Raw genomic sequence first — 16,345 nt, forward strand, 5'->3', positions numbered from 1 at the left:
TCCTGAGAGTTAATATTAACTGTCTATTTTAGCCAGTCATGTAATGGAGCACTTCTTTCCTTCAATGGTCTAAGCACACTCTTACGTTCAGTATTTGCATTCTCATGAGCCATGATAAGGTTTAATGCCCTGTTTGGTGTCAAAATCTGGCAACCCCCTATCCATACCAGGTCCTAATCTTTGCAAAATTTCTGTAAAAGGTTCCAGAGGTCCTTGGAATACTTTAGTAAATGGAATAGTTGTTTTCCCAGGTTCCTCTACCAGCTCCCAAGCTCTCAAGGCTGCATTATGGCATTGTTCAATCACTCTATCTTCGGCTTGATTTTTTTCTCTTATGTTAGTATATTGTCCTTCACCGAGCAATTGATCTCTATTAATATTTACTCCCGATGTCCTATTTTCTTGTTCTATTCTTACAGACTCTGTTCGCCACATGATAACCACTGTAATTGTTGTGCTGCTTCCAATACCGCGGAAACTAAATTTTTCTAATCTTGGGGAACAAGTCTATTCTGCATGCCCCAGCTTTTTAACATTTGTTTAATGAAGGCAGAGTGCATATCATATTTGACGACGGATTCCTTAACATGTTTTAAATCCATCATATCTACAGGACACCAGGCCATGTCGTCGTAACACTCAGCACCATTTTGTGCTGGCACATGTCTTACAGTGACTGGAACAGCTGAAGGAGTCTGGGCGACTCTGGAGGTGTCCTCCACTGGGACATTTTCCTCCAAAGACCCTTTGTTCTGTTGTTTGCCTTCCTTTTACTTCAGTTTCTGCCCTTCTCCACCATTTTTAGCCAAAAGTGCCTTCTGTTTTCCAGCCCTTTCAGTTCTTTCCTGCATTTTGCCCATTTGTTCAGTCAAGGCAGTAATTCTTTCCAAAGGGATAGAGCTTACCGATTCTTCTGGGTTTTGCATCTTATCGGTCTTTCTCCCAAACGTTTTAAATATATTATACAGTAAAAAGACCAAGAAGAAACAAAAAAATCCATCTGGGTATAAGGCAGGAAAGGGCATTGTAACAGCAGCTGTGATTTTGCTGACACATTGAAAAAGCATTACTATCTCTTGAAAACCATTATCTTCCTCCACACCATTAGAAGTTAACTTACCCATGATGTCAAAGCACGCTGGGCGCTACTTGTTGGCTCAATTATTTTAACCAATATATTTTATTAACAACTTAGTGACCGAGCCTACATCACTTATAACCCGACTAACCAAAACAAAAGGAAATGAGGATTAATGGACACAATAACAAAACCTTAAGGTTATCAGTTCCGAGGAACGATTCTTCTTCTACTGAATTAACCTCACCTGTTCTCTCAAGAGAACATTCCGATCCCGCACTTGGAATCCTAAAAAACAGGTTTATCTCTCCTCCAGGTGGCCCTGAATTTTGTTCCATGATGTCTCATGGGTCAATACTGTACATGGAATAATTAGTCCTTGCGGTTATTCTCTTTATTACAAAAGTGCTACAAATTTCTAAAGGTGTGTATGTGTGTGTGTGTGCGTGTGTGTGTGTGTGTGTGTGTGTGTGTGTGTGTAACACACAGAGCTCTTTTCTTGTTATTAGTCCACAAAATACACAGTCTCATAGCTACTAACATGGCAATTTCTGTGTATCGAGTACCAGGAGCAATCTACAGTTACATTAAAGTTTATCAGAGTATACAAATAGCTCTGTGCAAATAGTATACCTTATAATAGCAGAAACTTGAGCACCTGCAGCTTTTGGATTCTGATATCTACAGAGTCTTGGAAACAGTCTTCTGTGGATACTAAAAGGAGCCTAAACATGTATAAAGAGCAATGTTGAATTTTACCAGAGCCCTATGCTCTTACAGACTAATGATAATTAAGAAATGCCATGGTCTCTTTGGCTTTGGTGGAAACTAATCAGCCTTCCTTCTGTGACTTGAATGAGACTCAGACCAAGCCAGACAGACTGTTCCATGATTTGCCTCCTGGATGATTAGCTGAATCGTCTCACCCCAGTGACAGGTGGCAGGGCACTTTTAAACAAAATGTTGAGTTAAGCATCGCTCCTTCCTCCAGCCCTCTGAACTTTGTCCCACAGTCAACAGTCGCTCATAAAAATAAGCTTACATAATGGTACAAATACTCTCTCATGTATGATCAATTCAAAGCATGCTTCATCCTATTTCCCAGTTCATGGTTCTTTTGAGCCTTGTTTACTTGCCCATTGTTGGGGGGAAATGGCCTGTTTTGTTTAACCCTTGAAATTTTTCCAACTGGCGCTAATAATGCCTTTCTAGTAAAGTTCTACCTTGGTGAGTCCAGATATGTTTTTATTGACAAAGTGACCAAGAAATACGTAATTATAAGTCACCAGACATAGATTATTTTCCCAACTTAGCTTCCCCTTAGCTGGATTCCTAACATCACTTGAAGCAATTCTGACACTGCTAGATACAGGGGAAGTAAGATGGGAAAGTCTCATTGAAGGAACACAATGATTAAACCCAAATTAAAATCATTCTGGGATGGCTTTGTTGATTGTGGTAATAGGAGTTTCGAGGCTTATGCACTTGGTGTGTTCTATAAGAAATTGAAGAACATAGTACTAGAGCTAGTTATCTCAGTGGTAATGAAAAACCTGCTGCCTCCTTTAAATGCCTGGGAGTGCTTCTACAGAGTTCATATTGCTGTCACTGCTGCTGCTGCTTTGGGTAAGGCCCTCAGACAACTTAAAAGGGACTCATTCCTTCTGGGAACCTGGAGTAAGCTTTGCTCATTATAACACTAACTTCTCTGCTCAGAGGGTGAGATTATTCTGCATAAAACTCAGGCTGAAAGCATTTTAGGCCTAGATTAGATGGACAGAGGCTAGAAGCTTCCAGGACTAGGCCTAGGTTAGCAGATGGAGGCAGTAAACCTCCGAGACTATAATTACATCAGACTAATAAAAAATACTTTTACACTAAATAGATTCACAATGGATTTTTCTTTTGTGGTGGTGGTGGTGGTGGTGTTGTGTGTGTGTGTGTGTGTGTGTGTGTGTGTGTGTGTGTGTGTGATATGTCTTTAATGTGTGCAGGTGCACTTGTGTACGCGATTATGGGCACATATGTGCCACAACATGGCAATCATAGGACAGCCTTGGATGTTGTTTCTCCCTTCTACCTTGTTTAGAAGAGGGTCCATTTATTATTGTTGAGTTCTCTGCATACACCGGGTTAGCTAGCCCCCAAGCTTCCAGGGATTCTCCTATCTCTGCCTCCCTTCTCCAAATATGGGTGCAGGGATTACAAGTACCTGTGCTATAATTCAGCCTTTACTCAGATTCCAGGCATGAGAACTTGGGTTCTCATGTTTCTATAGCAAGTGCTTTTACCTACTTAGCCCCTACCACGTTTTTCAAACTATGATAGACAAATACTGAAAGTATAAGCCAAAATAAGCAGGCCTGTTCCTTCAGTTATTGCTGTCAAACATGCTGTCATGATGATACAAAAGTAACTAACACACTAACTTCCTGGATTCTTGATTAAAATAGGCAATGCAAAGACAGAAAAGGAAGTCCAGAGTTAAGGTCTTATTGGGAAGAGAATATAGAAGATTAACCTGACAAAAACCTGGTTAAGACTTAATGAAGAGTCTGCTCTTTGAAATATTCAATGCAGTTCTTATTCATAGGGCTCTGAGATATTTCTTCTTTGTTAAAGCAAGAGGTTTGGCCTTTGCTGGCTGGAGAACCTTCATCAAAGCATAAGAATAAAACAGCAACAAACCTGTCTGGGGATGACAGTAACTTGAAGCAGCTGTGTTTAATTTGCTACTGAGAACTTTCAAAAGCCAAAGATCTGACAAGAGTTCATAATAAGAATAATGTAACTGAAAAGGGAGAATTGTTTATGTCTATGGTGTGAAAAGCAAGAAAATGAATTTAATCCAAAAGTTTTAGACCAAATGTTTATAAGCATAGTGATCAAGAATGTTTTCAAAGTATATAATATCCATTATACCTGATTTATAAACTCAATGAACAAATTCTAAAGCAAGAAAAAAGCCATAGGGATAATATATAACATTCTTAAGCCTCTCAAAGTGTGTTCACTTCATATGCTAGATACTTTGAACTGAAGGAGATTGACAAGGCCTCAGAAGCAAAATATGTTTCGGCTCCCGTCTCTGCCTCTCTGCTCTGTCTCCCTAAATGAGGCATATAAAACAGTAATTTTTTTCCTTAAGATGGCCCAAGGAAATTAGAATTCCTCTCCCTTAATGCAGGCCATAAAACTAGCAAAACTTTCCTTTACCTCTTGAAGATCCTCATGTGACAGTCATCCTCTCCTGCATTTGGAAGATGAAAGCGCTATACACTAAGGCTGAAATTCCTTTTCTCAGTGAATCCCACTGGGACATTTCGTACTCCATTTATTTTCCTTTCTTTAAAATTTGTCATTTATTCAGACTACATCTCAATTGTTATCCCCACACTTCTATCCTCCCATTGCCCCCTTCTTCCTTCTTTCACCTTATTCCTTTCCCCTAGGCCTGGGACAGAAGGGGACCTCCTCCCCGACCAGGCATCATCCTGGTAGCCTGCTAACTCTTCATCTGTGTGTGACCAGGCTTCCCCACCAAGGGGAAGTCATCAAATAGGAGGCACCAGAGTTCATGTCACAGTCAGTCCCTGCTCTCCACAGAACTGTGGAGAATGTGCTGTCCATTGGCTAGCTCTGAATAGGGCTTCTAGGTTTACTGCATGCATTGTCTTTGGTTGGTGCAGCAGTTTGAACAGACCCGCTTGGGTCCAGGTCCGCCAACCTTGATGGTCTCCTTGTAGGTTTCTCGGAACCTCTGGATCCATCTATTTCTCCATTCTCCAATACCTCTCTCCCCTTCCTTTGTCCACATCCTTACCAGCATGTGCTGTCACTTGAGTTTCTGATCTTAGCCATTCTAATGGGTGTAAGATGGAATCTCAGAGCTGTTTTGATAAGCATTTCAACTAAGGACGTTGAGCATTTCTTTAAGTGTTTCTCGGCCATACGATATTCCTCTGTTGAGAACTGTCTGTTTAGCTCTGATCCCCATTTCTTAATTGGGTTATTTGGTTTGGTGGTGTTTAACTTCTTGAGCTCTTTATATATTTTGGTCACTAGTCCTTTGTCAGATGTAGGGTTGGTGGAGATCTTTTCCCAGTCTGTAGGCTGTCCTGTTGACAGTCTCTTCTGCCTTACAGAAGCTTCTCAGCCTCATGAGGTCTTATTTATTAATTGTTGACCCTAAGGCCTGGGCTGTTGGTGTTCTGTTCAGGAAGTTGTCTCCTGTGCCAATGAGTTAAAGGCTCTTCCCCACTTTTTCATCTAACCAATTTATTGTCTTTGGTTTTATATTGAGGTCTTTAATCCACTTGGACTTCAGTTTTGTGCATGGTGACAAATAGGGGTCCAATTGCATTTTTCTACATGTAGACATCAAGTTAGACCAGCACCACTTGTTGAAGATGCTGTCCTTTTTCCATTGAATAGATTTGGCTTCCTTGTAAAAAATCAAGTGTCCGTAGGTGAGTGGATTTATTTCTGGGTCTTCAATTCTATCCCATTGATCAACCAGCCTATTTCTATGCCAGTACCATGCTGTTTTAATTACTGTTGCTCTATGGAGGTTCCACTGGAGGATCTTTTTTTGTACAAGATTGTTTCAGCTATTCTGGGTGGTTTGTTTTTCCATAGGAAAAATTGAGAATTGATCTTTCAATGTCTTTACAAAATTGTGTAGGTATTTTGATAGGGATTGCATTGAATCTGTAAATGGCTTTCGGTATGATGGCCATTTTTACTATGTTAATTCTCCTGATCTGTGAACAAGGGAGATCTTTCCGTCTTCTGATGTCAGGTTCAATCTCCTTCTTAAGAGATCTGAAGTGCTTTCCAAACAAGACTTCCACTTGCTTGGTTGGAGTTACTCCTAGATACTTTATATTGCTTGTGGCTATTGTGAAGGGTGTAGTTTCCCTAATATCTTTCTCAGCACAATTGTCATTTGTATACAGGAAAGCTACTGACTTATTTGAGTTAATTTTGTATCCAGCCAATTTGCTGAAGGTGTTTATCAGCTGTAGGAGTTGTCTGGTGCTATTTTGGGGGTCACTTATGTACACTATCATATCCTCTGCAAATAGGGATAATATGACTTTCCTCCTTTCCCATTTGGTTCCCCTTGATCTGATTTTGTTGTCTTATTGCTCTGGCTAGAACTTCAAGAACTATTTAAAGAGATATGGAGAAAGTGGGCAGCCTTGTCTGGTCCCTGATTTTAGAGGAATTTCCTTGAATTTCTGTCCATTTAATTTGATTTTGGCTATTGGCTTGCTGTATAGAGCCTTTACTATGGTTAGGTATGTGCCTTGTATCCCTGATCTCTCCAAAACTTTAAACATGAATGGGTATTGGATTTTGTCCAATGGCTTTTCTGCATCTAAGGAGATGATCATGTGGGTTTTTTTTTTCTTTCGGTTTGTGTATATGGCGGATTACATTGATGGATTTCCATGTATTGAACCATCCCTGTATGCCTGGAATGAGGCCAACTTGGTCATGGTGAATGATATCTTTGATGTGTTCTTGTATTTAGTTTGTGAGTATTTTATTGAAAATTTTTATCAATTTCATAAGAGAAATTGATTTGAAATTCTCTTTCTTTGCTGAGTCTTTGTGAGGTTTAGGTATCAATGTGACTGTGGCCTCACAGAATGAGTTTGGTAACATTCCACCCATTTCTATTTTGTGGAGTAGGTTGAAGAGTTCAGTACTACCTCTTGTTTGAAGGTCTGGTAGAATTCTGTGCTGAAACCATCTGGCCCTGGGCTCTCTTTTTGGTTGGAAGACTTTTAATGACTGCTTCTATTTCTGTAGGAAAAATAAGACTATGCAATTTGTTTATCTGATCTTGATTCCACTTTGGCAAGTGGAGTCAATCAAGAAAAATGTCCATTTCCCTTTGATTTTCAGATTTTGTGGCATATAAGCCTTTGCAATAGGACCCAATGATTCTTTGCCTTTCCTCAGTGTCTGTTGTTCTGTCTCCCTTTTCATTTCTGATTTTGTTGATTTGCATAGTGTCTCTCTGTCTTTTAGTTAGTTTGGCTAACGGTTTGTCTGTCTTGTTGATTTTCTCAAACCAGTTCTTGGTTTTGTTGGTTCTTTGAATTGTTCTTTGTTTCTAATCTATTGGTTTCAGCCCTGAGTTTTATTATTTCCAGCCATCTATTCCTCTTATGTGTTTCTGCTTCTTTTTTTCCCTAGGGCTTCTGGATGTGTCTTTAAGTTGCCTACATGAGATGTTTCCAATTTCTTTATGAAGACACTTAGTGCTGTGAATTTTCTTCTCTGCACCGCTTTCAATGAGCCCCATAAATTTTGGTATGTTGTTCCTTCGTTTTCATTGAATTTTAGGAAGTTCTTACTTTCTTTATTTACTTCTTCCATGACCCGAGTGTCATTAAGTAGAGAGCTGTTTAGTTTCCATGTGTGTGTAGGCTTTTTCTTATTTCTGTTGTTGTTGATATCCACTTTTAGTCCATGGTGATCTGATCGGATACAAGGTATTTTTCAATCTTCTTGTATCTGTTGAGGCTTGCTTTGTGACCTACTGTATGATCCATTTTGAAGAAGGTTCCGTGATGTGCTGAAAAGAAGTTATAATCTTTTGTGTTTAGGTGTAAAATTCTGTTAGATCCATTTGATTCATGACATCAGTTAGTGTCATTATTTCTCAGTTTAGTTTCTGTTTCATTGACCCATCCTTTGGTGAAAGTGAGGTGTTGAACAGTGTGTGGTTTAAGCTTTGTTGATAGTTATTTCCCAAATGTTGGTGCCCTTATATTAGGGGTGAAGCTGTTCAGAATTGTGATGTAATCTTGGTCAACTTTACTTTTGATGAGTATGAAGTGTCCTTCCTCATCTCTTTGGATTAGTTTTAAAGGAATTTTTTATTTAATTAATTTATTCAGATTACATCTCATTTGAAATCCCATGCCTCATATCCTCCTATTGCTCCCTCCCTACCGCTTTCATCTTTTCGTGATGTCCTTGATTGATGTCTTGGATGTTTTTGAATCAGTAATTTTTTAGCTTTAACAAATTTTGATGGGTGCATCAGATTCTTCCCTGGAATCTTCTACACACAAGATTCTTTCTACTACCTTTTGTATTCTGTTGGCGATGCTTACCCCTCAGTTCCTGTTTTCTTCTCTAAGTTCCCTGTTTTCTGGCTTTGCCAATTTGTGTTCTGATCATTGTTTCCATTTTCATCTTCAGGTCTTGAACCATTTTATTGATTTCCTTCACCTGATCATTTGCATTTTCTTGAATTTCTTCCAGCGAGTTCTCCATTTCCTCTCTATAGGCCTCTGTTGTGGCCTCTCTAAGGTCCTCAATCTATTTGGCTGTATCTTTCTGTTTTTGTAGATTTTTGTTTCCTCTATTATCATCTTCATTATGAAGGGTTTGAGGTCATTTTCTTGTGTTTCACTTGTCTTTAAGTTTCCAGGTCTAATTGCTTCGAGATAACTGGGTTCTTGAGATGCCATATTATCTTGGCTTTTGCTGTTCATATTTTTATGCTGGCCTTTAGTCATCTTGCTTCTTCTGTCATTGGGTGGTAGTTTCTGTTGTCCTTCACTGGGCTTTGAGATCAGGTCCTATGTGAGTGGCTATAGGTTGAAACCCCTCACCTGCAAATTCTTCCGTGGATCAGGGGGGTGACCTGGGTTCAGATCTGGGAACTTTCAGTGGATTGGCTGGGTGGCCTGAGGTCACATCCAGTTGGGTTCTATACTGCGAGATCACCTCTGGGCTGTCACCTTACGGCCCATAGTTCTTCCTGAAACACAGGGCTCAGGTGCTGCTCGAGGCCTTGCTGTGTGTAACTAGGCTTGGGAGACTGCGCCTGCTCCTGCTCCTGCTCCTGCTCCTGCTTGGATTCTGGAACTCTCTGTGGCTTGGCTGGGTGACCTCAGGGCAGGTCCTCCTGTGCTATGCACTACGTGGTCTCTTCTCGTCTAGTAGCCCCAGACAGTGCCACCTTTCAGGGTACTGATCGGTCAGAGACAGAGAATGAGGGTGTTGTCGTGCAGCTAAGACTGGGGACTGCTCCTGTGCCTGCTTAGACCTGTAAACTCTGTGAGGATTGGCCAAGTGACCTGAAAACAGATCCACCTATGCTCCACACCTTGGGGGCTCCATGGGCCAGCAGACCCTGATGTTGGTGCTCTACAGCCCACTGCTTGGTTAGAGACAGAATGCTAGCCTATGTTTGTGCCTTGAAAACTGTGCCTGCACCCTGGGCCCTTCTGTGGATTGAGAGGGTGATCCCAGGGCAGATCCAACCTGTAGTATCCCCTGGGCTAGCAGTTCCAGATGCTGTTGTTCTGCAGCCCACACTTCAATCCAGGACGCAGAGTCTAAGATGTAGAACACAGATACAACTCACAGGCAGGTATGCGTCCAGACTCTGGGGATTGGGCACCCACACCCAGGGACCCAGGGACTCCTCCGTGGGCCAGCTGGATGGCCCAAGGCCAGACCCATCTGTGCTCCACACAGTGTAACCCCTCTCACACAGAGCATACCAGCTCTGGTGGTCTGTAGCTCCCAGACTGGCATTGTTCCTTCCGCGTATGTGAGATGACAGATAGATTGGGGAAAAAAATGTGTTCGAAACATCCTGGAGGGCTTCTGTAAAAAATCTGCTTTCTTAGTGCCTTACTGATTCAGAGCACACATTAGCGGAAAGTCAAAAAAGAGATTTAAAGGGGTGAAGACTTATCTAGCTGTAATTCCTAGGGGTCTTACCAGCAAGTTGCAACCTCTCGATGTTTCAATCAACAAACCATTTAAAGTCTTTATGAGAGAGGAGTGGAACAGATGGATGGCTGCTGGGAGTCATGATCTGACTCCAACAGGACGAATGAAGAGGCCCACCATCACTCAAGTTTGTGACTCGGTTAAAACATCATGGCAGTCAGCGAAGGAGTAAATCGTTGTATGATCATTCAAAAACTGTGGCACAGCAATGCCTTAGATGGAACTGAAGATAATGGCATATATGAAGACAGAGAAGAAAGCGATACAAGTGATTGTCAGCAACTGAGCTTCCTAAGTTCTGCCACTAGTGATGAAGTGTGTCTCCAGAAAATTAGAAGAATGCCTGAGTGTCTAAGTCTTTCCTCCTGTTAACAATGTTTAATATTTCCTTGTTTTGTTGTATTTTAATAAATATCTTATTATACTCGTCCTAACTTGGTGCAGAATATCTTTTCTTGTTTTCTTGCTCTAAACATTGGATGTGTCTTTAGGGCATGTACATGCTAAGGTCTGAAAAAGACAGTAAGTTGGAAGAGAAGAGTTACCTACTAGACCAGAAGTCAAAGACACATGAATTCTCATGGAGAAGGCCTCCCAGTGATGGTAACCTTCTGCAAAGAACAGAGCCTGCTTCAGGTACACAGCCTCTCCATCTGCAGGCTGGCCTTTTATTCACGGGACTCTAATAGCTTCTAAGTACCTCAATGCACAGCCCAGTTAGAAACCGTTTGTTGGGCGTCTTTTCCACATGGCCACCTTCTTCTATCTCATGCTGAATTTTCGTTCAGTGGGTGATTTTCATCTGACCGTATTCATAAAGTCTGAGGTCTAGTTCCTGGCTACTAAGGAGGTTACTTATGTGCCCATCTACCTGCCAGATAGGGAGCTTCCAGAGCCCCATTTGTCTATGTATTCACACCACCCCAAAGAAGTGTTTTATAGAAAATATAACTCAACGACAGTGATGTATTTTCTAGGGCAGTAGCACAAGAGTGTCCCTGTGTGAGGGGGTGGTTGTAGAGAGGACTTCCAAACCCATAAAAGATTATTTCTTACAGCTGTCACCTTTGCCTTAGTATAATCTTAAGTAGATTCATGTTGTAGCACTCATCAGAACACCATTCCTTTCCACGTCTTGATAATACCCCACTATATAGATTTACTAGATTTGGTTTATTCACTCATCAGTTGATAGACATTTGTATTACTGGGACTTTCATGCTATTCTGAATAAGCACTGCTATAAATATGCATGTATGAGTTTTCCTGTAGCTGTGTATATTCAGTTTACCTTGTGTATGCTTAGCCATGGAATTGCTGAGCCCTTCTGTATTTACTACTTTAAAAGTGTCAAATTGTTCAGAAGGGGCTCAGGGATCTTTGTGACTTTGAGGACAACCTGGTCTTAAAAGAAAAAACAAAAAACTGGAGAGCCAGATTCAGTGGCACACACGTGCAATCCCAGTGTTCCACGAGGCAGAGGCACGGGCAGGTTAATCTCCGAGTTCCAGGCTAGCCTGGTCTACAACGTGACCCCAGACGGCAAAGGTTACACAGAGAAATCCTGCCTGCTGGGGAGAAGGTCAGGGGTATGAGGAGACACTTTAAAAAAAAAAAAAAGAAAGAAAGAAAGAAAGAAAGAAAGAAAGAAAGAGAAGAAAAACCGGAAGACCCTTCCTCACCACGTGTCATCCATGTGACATCAGAGTGGTGGTGGTCCAATCATTTGGCTATGGAACACGGTGCAATTTACATATGTCTACCGATTGGTTAAAGTGGATAAGCTCGCCCTCACGATGACGTTTGTGTAGGGAAAGTTGCCAGAGAAACCCACCCTTTGCTGGCGGTTGGATGCTCAGCAGTGACGCTCTTCACTGCCGCTCCTCCGCCACCCTGAAAAAGAGTTGGATTTGATAACTAACTGTGAAATTCGAACCTGGTTCCAGAGTTAATACGGACTACAGACTTCTGGGTTGTATTCCCTGTTGATTGTCCCAGACATTCCCATAAAACTCTGGGAATTTGACAGTCCTTTGACGATAAAGCATGAAGATTGCTTAAATGACTTCCAGAAAGAAAGCTTCTCCTGTGCGTGGCCAACAGTTTGTTGAAGGAGATGACTTCACGAAGCCAGCGGCAAGCGGCAGGAAGGTTAGGAAGATGAGAAATGGCTCCTCGAGACAGAAGTCAGCCGGACCGAGGCGGCCTCAGTCACTTCCTCCTGGAAGACCTCCATGCCGCTCTGCCAAAAAAAGTTATTCGGTGGAGAGAGGGCACACTAGTGAAAATACCTGCCTGGAAGAGGAAAACCCCTCCATCGAGACGCCTGGTCTTACAGGTAGCCACTCCATTGCTGAGAAGCTGTGTATTTCAGTGGAACACCCCTCAGCCAAGGTGCTTTTATCAGCCAGGAAGCATCGGTCCGCTGAAAAAGGTCCTACTGCAGAGAAAATTTCTTCTGCCTGTAAGAACTCACCTGCTGAAAAAAGTCGTACCCCAGAGAAAAGCTCCTCTGCTAGGAGGCACCTCTCTGGCAAGAGTCGTCATGTCTCCGAGAAAGATACCACAGAGAAAAGGCACTCATCTGCGAAGCATCGCTTTTCAGAGAAAGATCATCGCTCACAGAGAGGCCGCTCTATCAAGAAAAGCCGCCGCACGGAAAAAGCTCGTTCTCTAGAGAGAATGTGTTGGGCCGAGAGTCCCTATGCCGAGAGAAGCCATCCTGCTGGGAAAGAATGCTTGGCTGGGAAGGATCGCCAAGTGAAGAGAAGTCGTTCTGTCAAAAGACGACTTTCGGTGGAGGAAGACTGCCCTTCAGGGAGAGGTTGGGCCGCCAAAAAATGTCAACTGTGCCACACGGAGAAAAGTAGGTGTGCAGACAGGGCACCATCTGCAGGGAAAGCTGGCCGTGCACAGAGAGGTCGCCCGAAGAAATATCATCTTACAGAGGAGGGTCACTCAGCTGAGAAGCACAGCAGTGCTGGAGAACCCTCCACAGGCAAAGATCATCCTGCAGGGACCATTTATACCAACCAAAGCCACCCTGAAAAGGAGGGTCGCCTAGCCGACCAGGGTAACTGTGCAGAAAGGAAACCCTCTGCCGGTAAATATTACCCCGCAGGAAGAAGTCAACCCAAGAAAAGGCGGCCTGCAGAGGGAAGTCACTCCCTCGACAAGGACAAGGGTAACTATGCCAAGAGGGGACCCCCTATGGAGAACCGTTGTCCCAGAGGCAGAGGTCGGGCTCCAAAGAAGGCCCATAGCACACAGAGCTATGGCTACTTATCAAAGCAGGGTAGCTGCGCAGGGAGAGGGCCCTCGTCTGAGAATAATCTCCCTTCAGGGAGAGGCTTCCCTAACAAAAGCAGCCCTGCAGAGGATGGTTGCTCAGCTGGAAGGGGTAGCTCTTCTGGGAGCAGGCTTTTTGGGGGACAAGATCACCCCACAGGCAGAGGTCGGCCTCGGAAAAAAAGGTGCCCTGCAGAGGAGGAGGGTCGCTCAGCTGAGAAAGGTAGCTGTGCAGGCCAAGGGCCCTCTGCAGGGAAAGCTCTCCCTGCAGGGAGAGGTCGACCTCAGAACAGTAGCCCTGCAGAGGAGGGTCAGTCAGGTGAGAGGGGTAGTAGAGGCCCCTTTGCAGGGAAACAGTACCCTGCAGGGAGAGGTTGCCCCAACCAAAGCCCCCCTGCAGAGGAGTTTCGCTCCATCAGAAGGCATCATTCAGCCGAGGGAAGACCTTTTGGAAGGAAAAGGTGCCCCGCGTGTGGAGACTGGTCTCCAAAGAAAAGGCGCTCTGCAGAGGTGGGTGGCTCAGGCGCAAGTCTTGACCCTACGCAGAGGGGACCCTCTGCAGGGCAAGAGAACGACACCGGGAGAGGTTGCCCCAACCAAAGCCTCCCTGCAGAGGAGTTCCGCTCCACTAGAAGGCGTAATTCAGCCGAGGGAAGACCTTTTGGAAGGAAAAGGTGCCCCATGTGTGGAGATTGGTCTCCAAAGAAAACGTCCTCTGCAGAGGTGGGTGGCTCAGCAGCAATTGTTGCCCCTACGCAGAGGGGACCCTCTGCAGCACAAGTTATCAACACGGGGAGAGGTTGTCCTAGGAAAGTCCGCCCTGCAGAGGACTTTGAATCCATCAGAAGGGCTAAATCGGCAGAGGAAACGCTCTGCAGCTCTGCAGAGGTGGGTGCCTCAGGCACCAGTGCTGGCCCCACACAGAGCCGACCCTCTGCAGGGCCAGAGAACAACACCGGCAGAAGTTGCCCCAACCAAAGTCACCCTGCAGAGGAGTTTCGCTCCATCAGAAGGCATCATTCAGCCGAGGGAAGACCTTTTGGAAGGAAAAGGTGCCCCGCGTGTGGAGACTGGTCTCCAAGGAAAAGGCGCTCTGCAGAGGTGGGTGGCTCAGGCGCAAGTCTTGACCCTACGCAGAAGGGACCCTCTGCAGGGCAAGAGAACAACACCGGGAGAGGTTGCCCCAACCAAAGCCACCCTGCAGAGGAGTTCCGCGCCACTAGAAGGCGTAATTCAGCCGAGGGAAGACCTTTTGGAAGGAAAAGGTGCCCCATGTGTGGAGATTGGTCTCCAAAGAAAACGTCCTCTGCAGAGGTGGGTGGCTCAGCAGCAATTGTTGCCCCTACGCAGAGGGGACCCTCTGCAGCACAAGTTAACCACACGGGGAGAGGTTGTCCTAGGAAAGTCCGCCCTGCAGAGCACTTTGAATCCATCAGAAGGGCTAAATCGGCAGAGGAAACGCTCTGCAGCTCTGCAGAGGTGGGTGCCTCAGGCACCAGTGATGGCCCTACCCAGAGGGGACCCTCTGCGGGGCCAGAGAACAACACCGGCAGAGGTTGCCCCAACCAAAGCCCCCCTGCAGAGGAGTTCCGCTCCACCAGAAGGCGTAATTCAGCCGAGGGAAGACCTTTTGGAAGGAAAAGGTGCCGCACGTGTGGAGACTGGTCTCCAAAGAAAAGGCGCTCTGCAGAGGTGGGTGGCTCAGGCACAAGTCTTGACCCTACGCAGAGGGGACCCTCTGCAGGGCATGAGAACAGCACCGGGAGTGGTTGCCCCAACCAAAGCCACCCTGCAGAGGAGTTCCGCTCCACCAGAAGGCGTAATTCAGCCGAGGGAAGACCTTTTGGAAGGAAAAAGTGCCCCACGTGTGGAGACTGGTCTCCAAAGGAAAGCCGCCGTGCAGAGGTGGGTTGCCCAACAGCGAGTGTTGACCCTACACAGGGGGGACCCTCAGCAGGGCAGGTTAACAACATCGGGAGAGGTTGGCCCAACCAAAAGCACCCTGCCGAGGAGCTTCAAAGCTCCAGCGGAAGGCGCAATTCTGCAGAGAGAAGACCCTTGCGAAGGAAAAAGTGTCCCACGTGTGGAGATTGGTCTCCAAAGAAAACTTCCTCTGCAGAGGTGGGTGGCTCAGCAGGAATTGTTGTTCCTACCCGGAGGGGACCCTCTGCAGCACAAGCTAACACCACCGCGAGAGGTTGCCCTGGGAAAGTCCGCCCTGCAGAGGCCTTTGAATCCATCAGAAGGGCTAACTGGGCAGAGGAAACCCAGGTGGGGAAAGATTCCTCCACAGGCAGAGGTGGGCCTCAGCCCAAAAGCTTCCAGGCAGAGGAGTTTCGCTGGGTCAGAAGGCGTGACTCGGCAGACAGGGCACACTTTGGGCATAAAGCATGCCCCACATGCAAAGCTTATTCTCCGAAGAAAAGGAAGCAAAGCTCCTCTGCAGAGGCAGGCCGCTCAGCCCAGAAGGGCGGCTTTTCTGAGAGGGCACTCTATCCAGGGGAAAAAAAGTGCCCCGCAGAAGTGGATGGCTCAGTTAAGAGGGGCAACGGTGCAGGGGGAAGACCCTCTGCAGGTGACGGTCACCACACAGGGAGAAGTAGCCCGAAGAAAAGGTGCTCTGCAGGGGCGGGTGGCACATTTGAAAGGGCTAACCCTGCTGCGAGAGCACATTCTGCCAGAAAAGATGGGCGCCCAGGCAGAAGTCGGCCACCGAAGAAAAGGTACCCCCAACAGGAGGGTCAGTCAGTCCAGAGTGGTAACTGTGCACAGAGGGGACCCTCTGAAGGCAAGGATAGTAACACCAGGAGAGGTCGGCCTCCGAAAGAAAGGCAAGTTGCAGAGAATCATCTATCTGCCGACAGAGCTTGCCCCCCTAAAAAACGTCGTCGGGTGGAGAAAAGTCTCCGTGGGAAGAAAAGTCTTCCCTCTCCACAGGAAGTTTACTCTGGCGGGAGAGGTCACCTGGCTAAGAAAAAGCGCCCTGCAGAGATACAGCTCTCTGCCCAGAAAGTGCAGAGGGCAGAGGAGAGTTGTTATGTTGAGGAAGACCATGCTAGGGAGATAGCTCACTCTCCCCCGAGTGGCATCTCTAATGAGAAAGGCAGCACAGTAGAGGGCACGTGCTTGGTAGAGAAAGATCATGACTCCCTGGAGCAAGGCTGCCCTGTAGAGAAAGCCTCTTCAGGATCCATGCCTGAGGCGACA

This window comes from Acomys minous (genome assembly GCF_964271855.1).
Source record: "Acomys minous genome assembly, chromosome: 7".
NCBI lineage: Eukaryota > Metazoa > Chordata > Mammalia > Rodentia > Muridae > Acomys > Acomys minous.